Source organism: Ixodes scapularis, unplaced genomic scaffold, assembly GCF_016920785.2.
Source record: "Ixodes scapularis isolate PalLabHiFi unplaced genomic scaffold, ASM1692078v2 PGA_scaffold4__175_contigs__length_147842914, whole genome shotgun sequence".
NCBI classification, from domain to species: Eukaryota; Metazoa; Arthropoda; class Arachnida; order Ixodida; family Ixodidae; genus Ixodes; species Ixodes scapularis.
Window position 1 is genome coordinate 33582453 of NW_024609879.1, and position 12283 is coordinate 33594735.

Genomic DNA, 12283 nt, shown 5'->3' on the forward strand with positions numbered 1-12283 from the left:
ACTGAACGTCTGCGAGTATAGCCAGAACCGTTGCTGGCGACCTCCGCGCGGGCCGTCTTCGTGGACGTCAGAGCCCATGACGCGGCGGTGGTACGCTCTGCATTAAGATCTATTAGGGGGCTAGTTGGTAGAACATCATTACTGCGACATATGACTCTTCTTAGTTATTTGCGGTAGTTAATTCATATCCTAGGTGGCACGCTCTGCGGTAAATAAATCAGAAAATACGGCCCACTCTACTGTGGCCCTTTCGAGTAGCCTCATTGGCAGGCTGTAATCTATCTTGCACGAGCGCCTCAACAATAAAAAAAAAATTAAGAGGATAAAGAAAACAAAAAAAAAGTTTTTCCTCTCTCTTATGTTTTGTCTGTTTACGCTGCACGTTTTAAGCAATAACCTTAAAATTATTTTGATTTTTTTTTAAATGAACATTAGTCAGGTGTGGCATTGGTCATCATTGAACATTAGCAATGACCCAGAGTACCACATGATTAATTCTATTCTGAAGTACCAAAAGTGTCCAACAGGCGGGAACCAAAACAACTACCGGCAGATAATAAGGAATGTCGTGTGAATATATGCGAGGCGCTGCTGAAACGTAATACGGCAAAGATTTAAAAAAAAATCTTCTACGCATCGTCTCTTGGGACGAATGTTGAATCTACAATGCCCAGCCAGAGACGAAGCGGGCAAGCAAAGAGTGTAGGTACACTTAGTCAACAAGACCAAAGATCCGGGCAGGTCCAACGCAAGGCAAAATTATGCTCAGCATCTTGTGAGACCTTACAGGACCAATATTTGAACGTCACAGTCACAGGGCATTCAGTGTCAACAGCAGGTTGTATCGCGTCCTGCCTGAGAACCATTCTAAGCATCCCGTCACCGTCGCCCGGGACACATCATTAACGTGCACGCCCAAAGCAAAATCAGTCCATTTCTAAATTCTTTATTTTTACGTACTGCCATTGATTGGAAAGGTCCTACAACAAACCTTGTCGCAACCCCTGACACAACCTAATTAAGGAACTTTTATTAGATACAATATTCAAGATTTGTGCGTAACGATTTTGTGTGTAGAATTTTCACCTGCTTTGACGTTTTGTACTTGAATTGGTCTTATTAGCTTTTTCTCAGCAGTTTTTGCCACCGGTTTTTGTTTTTTAACCATCTCTTATGTAATAAAAACAGGCAGTCTTTAAGGTATTTAAATTAATGAAACGTCTGTGATCAAGTTAAGCTGCCGTGGTTTCTTGACATTTGGTGTTTTGCTACAGCACAAAAAAGCGCACTACCAGACGGCATGTGACATTGAAAAAAAATATGAAGGATGTACCTGTTGGGTGCATTTCGGATCCGCTATACCCAAAGGACCTGGCGACAGTTGATTTTAATTTGTTTGGTACATTCGACGCAGTTCTTGGCGGAACAAAATCCCGTGAATAGGATGAGCTTAGAGGGATTGTGCACCCTTAGGTTCTGATATTATCAATATATTGTCTAACGCAGCAGCAGCGTGTTGTTTACAGGGATACTTCAACGAAATTTGAAATATTCCCGTCGTGTTCAAAAATAGGTTGAATATGATCCACAATATCCGTAAATGACAATCGCACGTTTGTATTTTGAGCCTGGTGGCAGTATCTTTCGTTGTAAACGGCCCACTCTGGCTAACGCTCGAAGAAGGCCCATCGGAGACCACGTGACATACAACGCAATCGTGACGTAGGTCGTCTCGGGATGAGTAAAGTTACGGCGAGGCTGACGTCGAGAGGATGGCCTAGTCGTTCCAGCCACCGAAGCGGCTGCTTTTGTACGAATTTTGAGTGACGTGTTAATCTTCTATAATCTTGTAGGGGGGCAATCGCGACTTCTGCGACGCACAAAAGGCACTCTTGAGAAGAGGGGAGTTCCTCCTTCCCCTCTTCTCTCGTCGTGGCCAGAGGCGAGACACTCACCGTCACTAACTGTCAAGGTTCCTAGACGGGCATTAGAAGCGAGGCGTTAGCGACATACACCAGGTGCTCTTTGCTAATCGTTGAATTCGTTTTAAAATTCCTTTTCGAGACTTTTTAAAGAAAATATTGGTATGTTCGATGTGATACTGCTCCTTTGAACACATATAGACCAAAAAATGAGCGCCGAAATTTCGTTGTAGTATCCCTTTAAGCGTTTGAGCACATGCGTGGAACGCGTTGGGGACTATGCTGAAAATCGTCAAATTAATTTTTACCTTCTCTCCTAGTATGAAAATAAAAATATCATCAAATATTTTACGGCCATTTTGTGACACTGCGTCATACATTAATTATATGCAAAAAATTATCGTACAATAACGATGAAATAAAAAAACATCATTACTGTTTGTTTTGTAATATACAAACACATTGCAAACAACTCACAGAAGAAAGTTTAAGTTATGGTTTTATATTTACTTACGTTTAGTCGAGTAGTAATGGTTCATATAACGTGCTTTCAAGAACGAGTCAGGTTGAACTGAAATGTATATTATAAAAAAATATTCGTTACCCTGAAGTGATTTCCAATGATTGGAACTCTGTCTGAGACAAAGAAACAGTACTCCAGGGCTTCCTCCGAGTACCGTAAGTAAACAAATTCTCGGTAGTCGGGCTAACTTTTTTTTAGTTTTCATCAATGATTTGATGGTAGATAAGCCCTCGATACAGTGCAGATTTTTGCAGATGCCTGCATATTCTCTTACAAAATAGCTTGCGTTTCTGATGAAAAATGTTCAAGAAATAGCCTAAAAAATTAGCTTTTTGTGGTGTCAAAAGTGGGAAATGAACTTCAACATTGATAAATGTGTGCAAATGACAGTAACTCTGAATAAAGTACCGCCTTTTTTACTGCACTATCGAACCTAAAACTATAGCAGTAGTAATTCAATACAAGTATCTAAGCGTAACAACCATATCTAGCTTAAGCTGGATTTACCATATAGGAAGGGTTATAGCCAAAGCGTCTGGAAAGCTGTGGGCGCTGTGAATGAATATGATAAACTACACGCCTGAAACGAAGACAACGTTGCAGATAACTCTAATCCATCTTTTACTAGAATATGTGGACATATAATGAAACCTTCGTTCACAATCCTATAGATTTGTTGGAGGGGTCCAAGAAAAATATCTAGGTTCATGTCTAATGTCTATGGCAAATAATCAGTACTTATTGCATAATGCGTCTGGACTGCATAAGTTAATATGTCGAAGGAAACCACAGCGCTTAAATGTTTTACGTAGCAGAATACATAACAAAACTTGTATCAAGTTTGATGACCATCTTCAGTACAATGGGAGCCATGACACAAGACAGAAACATCTGAAACTGGATTGTGAGCTTGGTTGCGGGAAAGATGCTTTAAAGTATTATTTTTTTTCCGCGTACCGGCTGTGAGTGGAACGAGTTGCCGCGTAGCGTGACGGGAATTGTCTCTTTTGCTACTTTTTGTAGTGCAGGTGATGTCCTTTTCTTCGTTGGAATATAATGCAGGGCAAAACTGCTTATTCGTTTGACTGAATATTTCTGTACAGATATTTGCTTTGCTGACTTTTAATGCGTTAGCATTTGTGCGCTTGTGCATGCCCTGGCCTTGAACTGGATTAGACTAACCAATGTTCGCAATGTCGCCATGGGATGGCGCCACAGTGCCGCTGGTTGTGGAAACTGTATGAGAAATGTCTTCTGCAAGCGTCGAAAGATGGCTCGTGGTGTGCGGGTGAGCGCTTTGGGCTCCCTCGGAAGCTCCTGCCGTCGACTTTGGAGACTTGTGGACGCACACGGGGCTGCGGTTCCGTTCTTCGACCTGCCACGCCTGCCACGCCCTTTTTGACGCGAAGTCCTCTTACCATGTCACCGGTCCGTAAGCGCACGGTGTTGTCGCCCCCGTATGCACAACACGCACGGCAACGATGGCTCAAAAGGACCGACGGCGCCGTTTGTACGAAACCTCCGACTATTTGCCGCACGATTAAACGCGCGTTTGCCGTAGATAAATGCGCAGGACGAAAAGGCTCTGTAGTTTCACGCGCATCACGCGTACGTACCTCATGCACACTATAAGTGAGCAAAAACTGCTTTGCACCAGGGAGAATAGGCGTTTCTGGAATGTTCACCCCATGGTCAAAATACCAAGAGGCTGAATTCACCATGCCTTGTTATATATTGCTGCTGCGCGAAATGCTAACGCATGTCTTCTAGAATCAGCGTTGTGGCAGCAGCGAATTCGGCCCATTTATGATTGTACTGCCTACACCATGCCTTGACCTTCAAAAGTTGTAAGGCAGTATATTCAAAATAGATAAAATAAGTAAATCGTGTTTTACTTTCAAATTGGCGTTTATTTGTTAGAGTCATCTTGATAAATAATGAAATCATAAGTTACCTTCATCTTTACATTGCTTGAATTGTAGTTGTTTTAGTTTTTTTTTTTTAATGTTAGCAACCCTCTCTTAAGGGAGTTTTTCTTGGTACCTCATCACTTCCCGGAAATCAGAAACCAATACGCAGGTTATCTACGCAATACGATCAGATGCTTAATTCGAAAAACAGAAACCACAAATTGCTAAAAAAAACAACTACAAAGGTGTTCGACTCTATTTTCTGCGATTGTGATTATCAAAGATTCAACTTGTTGTAAAGCTGAATTAGGGACGACCTGATTACATAAATCTTACGGCAACTGTTTTCTGCTTTATTGTATTGCAGAAGTAGCCCGCTAGTTTTATGCATGTCATGTTTTCTTTGTCTAGTAGTCTCAAACAACAAGTTCTAAGGCTAGAGAATTGATAAAAACCTTTCACGGCATGGAAAGCACGCAATAAAATAAATTAATTTAATACAATAAAAAAAATTAAAATATTATGTCAGCTAGGTTTTTTAAACGTTTCGCTGGTGTCATGACCGAAACACTAGTGTCCTTATAAACGAATTGGTGGATGCACCCGATGATCTAAGATCTTGATGTTTTAGCTTCACTGATGAGCTACATTCCGAGGAGTGTGAGATATCTTAAATATTTAGACTATAACATGGTAATAGCGGATTCCGCTTTGAGAACAAGGTTTAACCTGAGATTTGATCAAGACAGTTATGGCCGTTATCAACTAGATGGCCAAGGGTTTACGATTTTGTATTAGAGCGCAGCTCTTAGGCACCCGTTTCGAGCTTGAGCGGCGTCGCCGTCGCCGTCGCTGTCGGCGTAACGGCGCGGTGCATTATGGGACGCGTGACGTAAGTGGCGAAGTCACTGATTACGTAAGCAGTGACGATGACAATGAGGTTATCACAATGACGTCACGTGATGTCACACGTGACGTCACAAGGAACCACAGTGACGCCACGTGACGTAATCGTGATGACGTCATGGTCATCGCCACTGATGACGACATCAGTGACGTCACGTGTGACGTCACTTGCAAAAAAATTCCCCGCTAAATCTAGTGGAAAAATATTCCTCGCTAAATCTATCGGAAAAAATTCCCCGCTAAATTTAGCGAAAAAGTTCTAAGTCAAATCTAGTGAAAAATTTTCCAGCTAAATTTAGCAGAAAGCATCTTTCTGCTAAATTTAGTGGAAAAAAATTCCCCGCTTGATTTAGCGGAAAACATTTTGGCGCTAAATCTAGTGGAAAAAATTCCACTCTAAACTTATGGGAAAAATTGTTCCGCTAATTTTGCGCCAAATTCGCACGCGGTGCTCTCACCAACGATGTGCATTTTCTGCGACTCTGGTTAAGCACACGTTGATGCACACCCATGTTAGTATTGCGGTGCTTCCCACCTCCTCTCCTCAGTACCCTTCCCTCCTCCCCCTCCTCAAGAGCTGCGCTCTCATTTGGCGTTACAGGGCATTGTGAACGTCGTTCATTTTCTTTTCTTAATGTAACTTCTGAAATCAACATGAAGAAACCAATGATTGGCTATTTAGTGTTTTTCCTTAAAGCAGATTTATTTGTCTATGTGTAATGCATTAACATTTTGTGTGAGACCAGGGATGTACAGTGAGTTTATTTTTTAATTGAAACATATTTGAAAAACCAACCCGGGAAACAAACTCTAACGCGGTTTGTGGAGGTGAGTTATGCAACCAGGGGGACAAATAAAGTCAGCTGCTTCACGCAGTGAGTTATGCTAGTCGAAATATCTTGTTGATTAATGTTATACTTAGTGAAAATATACGAAAAGTTGTAATTAAAAATTTATTGAGCGTCATTCAAAGCCGTTGAATCAATTTTAGAATTATTTGAAGCTCGTGGTAAGCGCAGATATGCGACAAAGTTTTAGTCATGCAACAGGGTATACGCTCGAGGTACGAATACGCGGACGATGATATTTTTATCGCGTTTTCGCAGATTAAAAAATCATCGTTCCGAAATGTCCCTCGTCCTGCAGCTCACGTGCACAGACCGGATGTGTCTACTTTTCAAGGATTGGTTTAAATAACTCTTTTAATTAAAAATAGATTCTTTGTGTTTGTATCCATTATTTGAACTTGAATACTGATACATTCAGGCAAAGGACACAATAGGTTATCTTCTCGAAGGGAAGGGTAAGACTACTGATATGGGAAATTCTTTGCTACATTTTCAGAAAACACCGACCGAGTTTGGCGAATATTGTGCTACGTTGTGAAAACTGTAAGGAATTTCTCTTTACGAAGGTAATAATAAAGTTTCTAAAGCAATAAAAGTAGTTATCCCTTAAAAAACAAGCGCTCTAATATGCTTTAAATTTTACAACGCTTGAACGATATATGTTTGATAACACTAAAAGCAATTGTAAAACATAAGGGGACTATTTTTGTTCCACCTGGTTATATTAACACCCTTTGCATATTAACTGGACAAACAGAGTTGAGAAATTAAAACCCTTTGGTCATTTTTAGTGGAGCATGCGTGTTATAATGCATATATTAAAGCATAACTAAGATAAATTTATAAATTTATTCATTTCAGAAGTACATAATATCATAAACGACAGTTGTTTCAAGCAAGTTACTTATAAAAGAAAATGGTAAGTCTGCTCGCACAATGTGATACTAGATGGTACCTCGTGCAGGCATATCACAAAAGTGTTAAGGGCAATTTCAAAAATCAAAGGACACTGTTAAATTACCACTATTTTTAAATATAAATGTTTTACATACGTATTTTAACATATCTTAAGGTTTTCTTTCTGATGGGACAACACAATTTTCTATGTACTGATGACTGAAGATAAAGTGTAGTGGGCAAGAATCAGTTCTAGCAATGAACAATAAACCTTGATAGAACAATCGATAACTACCATACTTTATATCGTATAGCTTTAAATAAGTTACTTACGGATAGAATCATTGTTATTGTGAGCGTGTGCTTCAATCTCGGAAACTTTGTGTGCTATGCTTCCATCTTTAGATCGATCCATGAGCGAAAGCGGTTCAATTCTTAAAGAGGGGCTGAGCATTCCTTCCTGTGTATTGATACAATGTTCATAAGATTGAACGTTCCTTCACTCCCTAGTCACGTGTTTTGAATTTTACATTAGCAATTTGTAAGGCAATTTTGTGAAGTATGACTAAGCTACTAAAATTTCCTTAGGTTTGTGTTGGAGTGCTTGGCTTTGAATACAGAAAATCCAGACTTTAATCTAATTTAAAATGTAAGTCGTACGTGCTTTGTGGTGTGGCAGTTGAGGTAGCGTGTTACCATTAAGTGAGCTGTTTTAAACATTGCAATCGACATGTAATGGTGCTGGATCCCTAACTTTATAAACCTCACACACCCTTAAGAAATGCTGTACCTACATTCAAATATCTAAAGTTTTGATCTAATTTATTGTCTTCTCTATTTTCATATTGAACCCGCTAGTGTGGCATGCTTTCTAAAGTATTTTGCAGGAGAAATAACGTGATGATACCATTCCGCAACACTCACCTCTGACACAGAATTTACATGAACTAATATATTTTCCTATGCAACATGAGAACCCGTATATGTTAGTCGGATTATCTGTTTTCCATATGTGAGCCCCTGTCTAATGACACCATTTTTTATAAACAAATTACAATAGGGGACAGTTTTTCCTTAACTGCACTTTTTTGTTGTTTATTTGCGCATTTTAATAACTTCGGTTACATAGTGTTATATGCTCTATGATTAATCGTTTAAGCTTATGTTGACATAAGTATTGTTTTGATGTGGTTTGCTGTATGTATTATCATTTCATTTAATATGTGTGCTATCCCTCATGCTTAAACCTGTGTGGGGCCTACAATACTTATAAATAAATAAATAACAGAAGATACATACAATTTCTACACCTTCGTCAGTTTGCTTCACAGACACAGCGGCCAATTGGTGCTTGTCCTCGTACAAGCCCTCCTCGATTTCTTTCGTGTTTATCTGGAAGGGAAATTAAAAGTAACAACTCTTGGTATTTAAAATGTACTAGTGAAGGTCTTTCATACATGCCTTAATTGTAGCTATGTTTTATTAAATTTGAAATAACCATGCAGGTTAATTTTTTCGCTTCGTTTAAATGTTTGCACTACCAAATGAAAAAAAAGAAACTGTATTGAAAGCTCATTTTATCATTTTTTCTAGAATTCAGGAATATACTTATTTTAATAGCTCAAAAGTGTTTGACGCAAAACTGTGTAAAGCTAATAAGGTAATATTGATAGAACTGCTATGTTTATTACTTCACTTTCTATAAATGTTCTCAAATTCTCAGTAATATATTAATTTTATAGAACCAATTTCTTTAAACTATCTAGAAATTAGTTAGTGCAAAATATTTTCCACGCAATGCGTTATACTATATATTTTTAATATATTTAAATTTGTTGATTTCTATCATGGATACTTCTTTGGGTGGAGTGGGGGAACCATATATACGGAAATAATTACGAGTGCGAATGAATGAAAAACGGCTATAAATATATTTCAAGAGATCATTTATTTTTACTTTATGAAGCTTGCCGGAATTAAAACATGACAGATAGAAATAATGTTTACATTTGAGAGGCACAAGTTCAATCTTTATTTTTAACGTACCAAAAGTCAAATTAGTTGTTTGTTAGGCAAGGTCAGTTTAATTTTCCTAACAATATTTCGCAGTTCATTATGCTTAACATCTTTGAATACGAGCACACAACTCAGTGTAGTTCGTCAAGCTTATCAGCAAAAAAGCACAATGTTAAAAGTCACCTTCAAATGAATTGAAACAAATCAGCGTGATATTCATTAAAATAAAAAAATGCTTCATTCGCTGCCTGTATTTAGTGCTGCACACACAACCATTTTAATAATGTTATTTAGTGAACGTGTGTTTTACTTCAGATTTAAAATAAATGTAGTTGTTTTGAAGGCTATCCAACTTAACTTCTCGAAAGTAGAGCTTTGTATGGGACACCTGTTTTGCTTACCTCTTTGACGTTTTGCTTCTAAACATTACGAAAAAAGTTCGAATCACCATAGATCCATATACACTATTTTAAGTTTGCGTCGGTTATCATAAATTTGTAAGGAATAAAATTGATCATAATTTTGCAAGCTGCTTTTCCACGATCAAAAAATATTTGATAAAATTTTATCATCTGTTTTGTATAGCAGTCTATATTTGGCAGCTGCAGCAGCGTTATTGGTAACCAACGGCTGACGCCATTCTGTGTTATTTCAGCTTCTTCAAGACTGTCAAATGCTTGGACTGCTGCCGGGAAACTGTGAACCTTCGGACCCGCTTCAAATCATCAGCGGGAAAAATTATATAAAAAATAACATTAACCGTCATCACCACGGTCGCGTTTGCTCACCGGCTTGACTGTGACAGCACCGCTCCAATATATACGATGTGAAGACTGTTTAGTCCCGCGTATTTTAACCACCTGCAGCAGCGTCATTTCTACCACATGGCTGACTTCTTGTGTTATTTTGAGATTCCTCAAGGTTGCACACGGCTCGGACTACTAACTGGAATCTGTGAACGTTCTAACCGGCTTCAAGCAAGAAGATTGAATAGTTATTCTAAGAAACATTTATTGCCATCATCACGTGCGCTTTTGGTCAGCGGTTGATGTGTAAGATCCCTTCCCAGATGTCTGTGATATAACAGCCACTCAGTCATGCGGACTGTCACTCTTGCAGCGGCAGCACCGTCTATCGTAGCACAAAACCGACTTCTTCCCGTGCTTTTTTCAGATTCGTCCTGTGTTTGATTTTTCTGTAGCCAGTGCTTGTTGTCACTGCTGCTGCTGCTGCGAGTGCCACATGCATTGTTATTGTTGTTTTTTGTTACCTGATAGGCCTTGTACTGGGCAATGTCGGACAAGGAGAACGCGATTTGTTTGCAATATGACAATCACCGCATGATGATGGAAATGTGTTGTCATGCTCGGATTGCCGACTAACTTATCTTTTGGGCGACTGCACTGTTGTAGAGGAGTCAACATTTAAATCGAAAAGACAAGGCTATAAAAAGGTTTTTCCCTAATTTCAAAGTTGAAAAACCTAAGGCGGGCCGGGCAAGCAAACAAAAATCAGCCTGCCATAGCAACCCCCCTTAGGGAGGTGAATCATAAGCGGGATGCTCTAGCCCTCCAATATTACCGGGGACAGCTATAGGAAGTTTGAAATCTGTTTGAAAGGTATGCTTATATCCTTACAAAGCAAGTTTAGAATAAAAAAGCATATTAAAGAAATTATTGGGCGTATAACTGTTCTTTAGACACGAAAACACGCTCATAAAATAGACAGATTTCGAGGTGAGATAAATAATCTCGAGTGGCAAACAAGGAATCTCAACTTGGAGGTAAAAAAAAAATTAGTACACCAGAAAAAAAAAAAAAGAAACGTGTACGAGAAACATTTATTGAAGTTGCGTCCAGGTTGCAGATTCCGCCTCTATAAAAACGAAGTCGTTGCCTTACGCACATTAACTGCAAAACACGTCAAATTGCTACGTATAATTATTCAATGTGCTGGGTAAGAAGTGAAGTCCAAGAGGTTTCTTAGAAAAAAAAAAAGAAACTGTGGAGCGCGAAGTTCGAACTTAGTATTATTGAAAACAGCCGAAAAAAAATAACACAAAAAACAAGGCGTTCTTTCACATGGCAAAAAAGCTTTCCAAACAGCTAGGTTTTATTATGAAGACAATCGGAGTGGTGGCATCCTGGTTCATAGAAAGGCTGGTGAATGAGAAAACGTTGTAAGAACTAAGGGCTATTCGCTGGAGCTAGAGTGTTTATGAAAAATGTTAGAATTGCTTCCCCGTGAAATAAAATGCCACATTGGTTAAAATAAAGTTCCTGTTTAAAGTGTTTTCATCCGAACGCGCTCTCATCAATAAATAAAAGAATCAATCTTAAACAGTTTTCTGGACAATTTGGTGTTTTCTTCGATATCGCCATATTTACCGAGGCATAGTATACTGGTTATTCAGACATGACTACATATCACCATATTTCCGCAAGCGTGGCTGATTTGGCAACGCACGCTGCTGCCACTCGGAGGAACGTGGGTCGAAGCTCGCTCGGCCCGGTTCTTTCTTGTATAATTTTGCACTCTTCTTAAAATTTCCAAACTCAGTCTCGGCTACCCTTTCTTTCAGTTCGAAACGTCTCTAAATTTGTAGAGAGGTCTAACAGCAGCGAAAACGGGCTACGTGGGGTCAGTCGCCCTTCCGTCGTATACGCAGGATGCTTGCACCTTTGTCTATGTTTGTAGGCACAAGTCGGCCTGAAGAAATCTTTATTTTAAGTTTTATATCAGTTACCCACTTTTCTTCCGTGTTGTCTAAATCGCACTATAAAGCGCGGTGAAGGATTAGTTATTTTGAGAAGAAAAGGTATAGGGTGCGATTTACGTTAGTGAGTATTATTACATTGCAAATGACTTTGAAATGTTTTGTGTACATAATAATAGAACCATTGTTTTACCGACCACTGGACGGTAGCCATCCAGCCTGTTTTTAAATTTTTGTTAACCTTTTGAATATTTATACAGTGAAGTAAATATAACCTCGGTCGCCATGGTGATTTTAGTATAAATATACGCTTAGAATGTTTCAGACAAATAAATGAAGATCCTTATATAAGCAAAATCGTGATTTTTCCTTCCGCTACAATACCCATTGGCACCGGTGCACTCCAAGACAAAATATTGCGAACATTTCTGCTAAAGTTTTATATATCTGATGTTGTAAACAATAATAAATATTGTAAACCTTAGGAATCACACCTTCCAGATCAGCTCGGGCGCCAAGCAACCTCGCATTTTTAGCAACGTCCG

At 39.0% G+C, this 12283-nt stretch overlaps 1 pseudogene; it reads right to left on the minus strand.

Moving 5' to 3' along the window:
* Positions 1-12283, minus strand: part of LOC115326590 — an 89687-nt pseudogene that overhangs the window by 62768 nt on the left and 14636 nt on the right.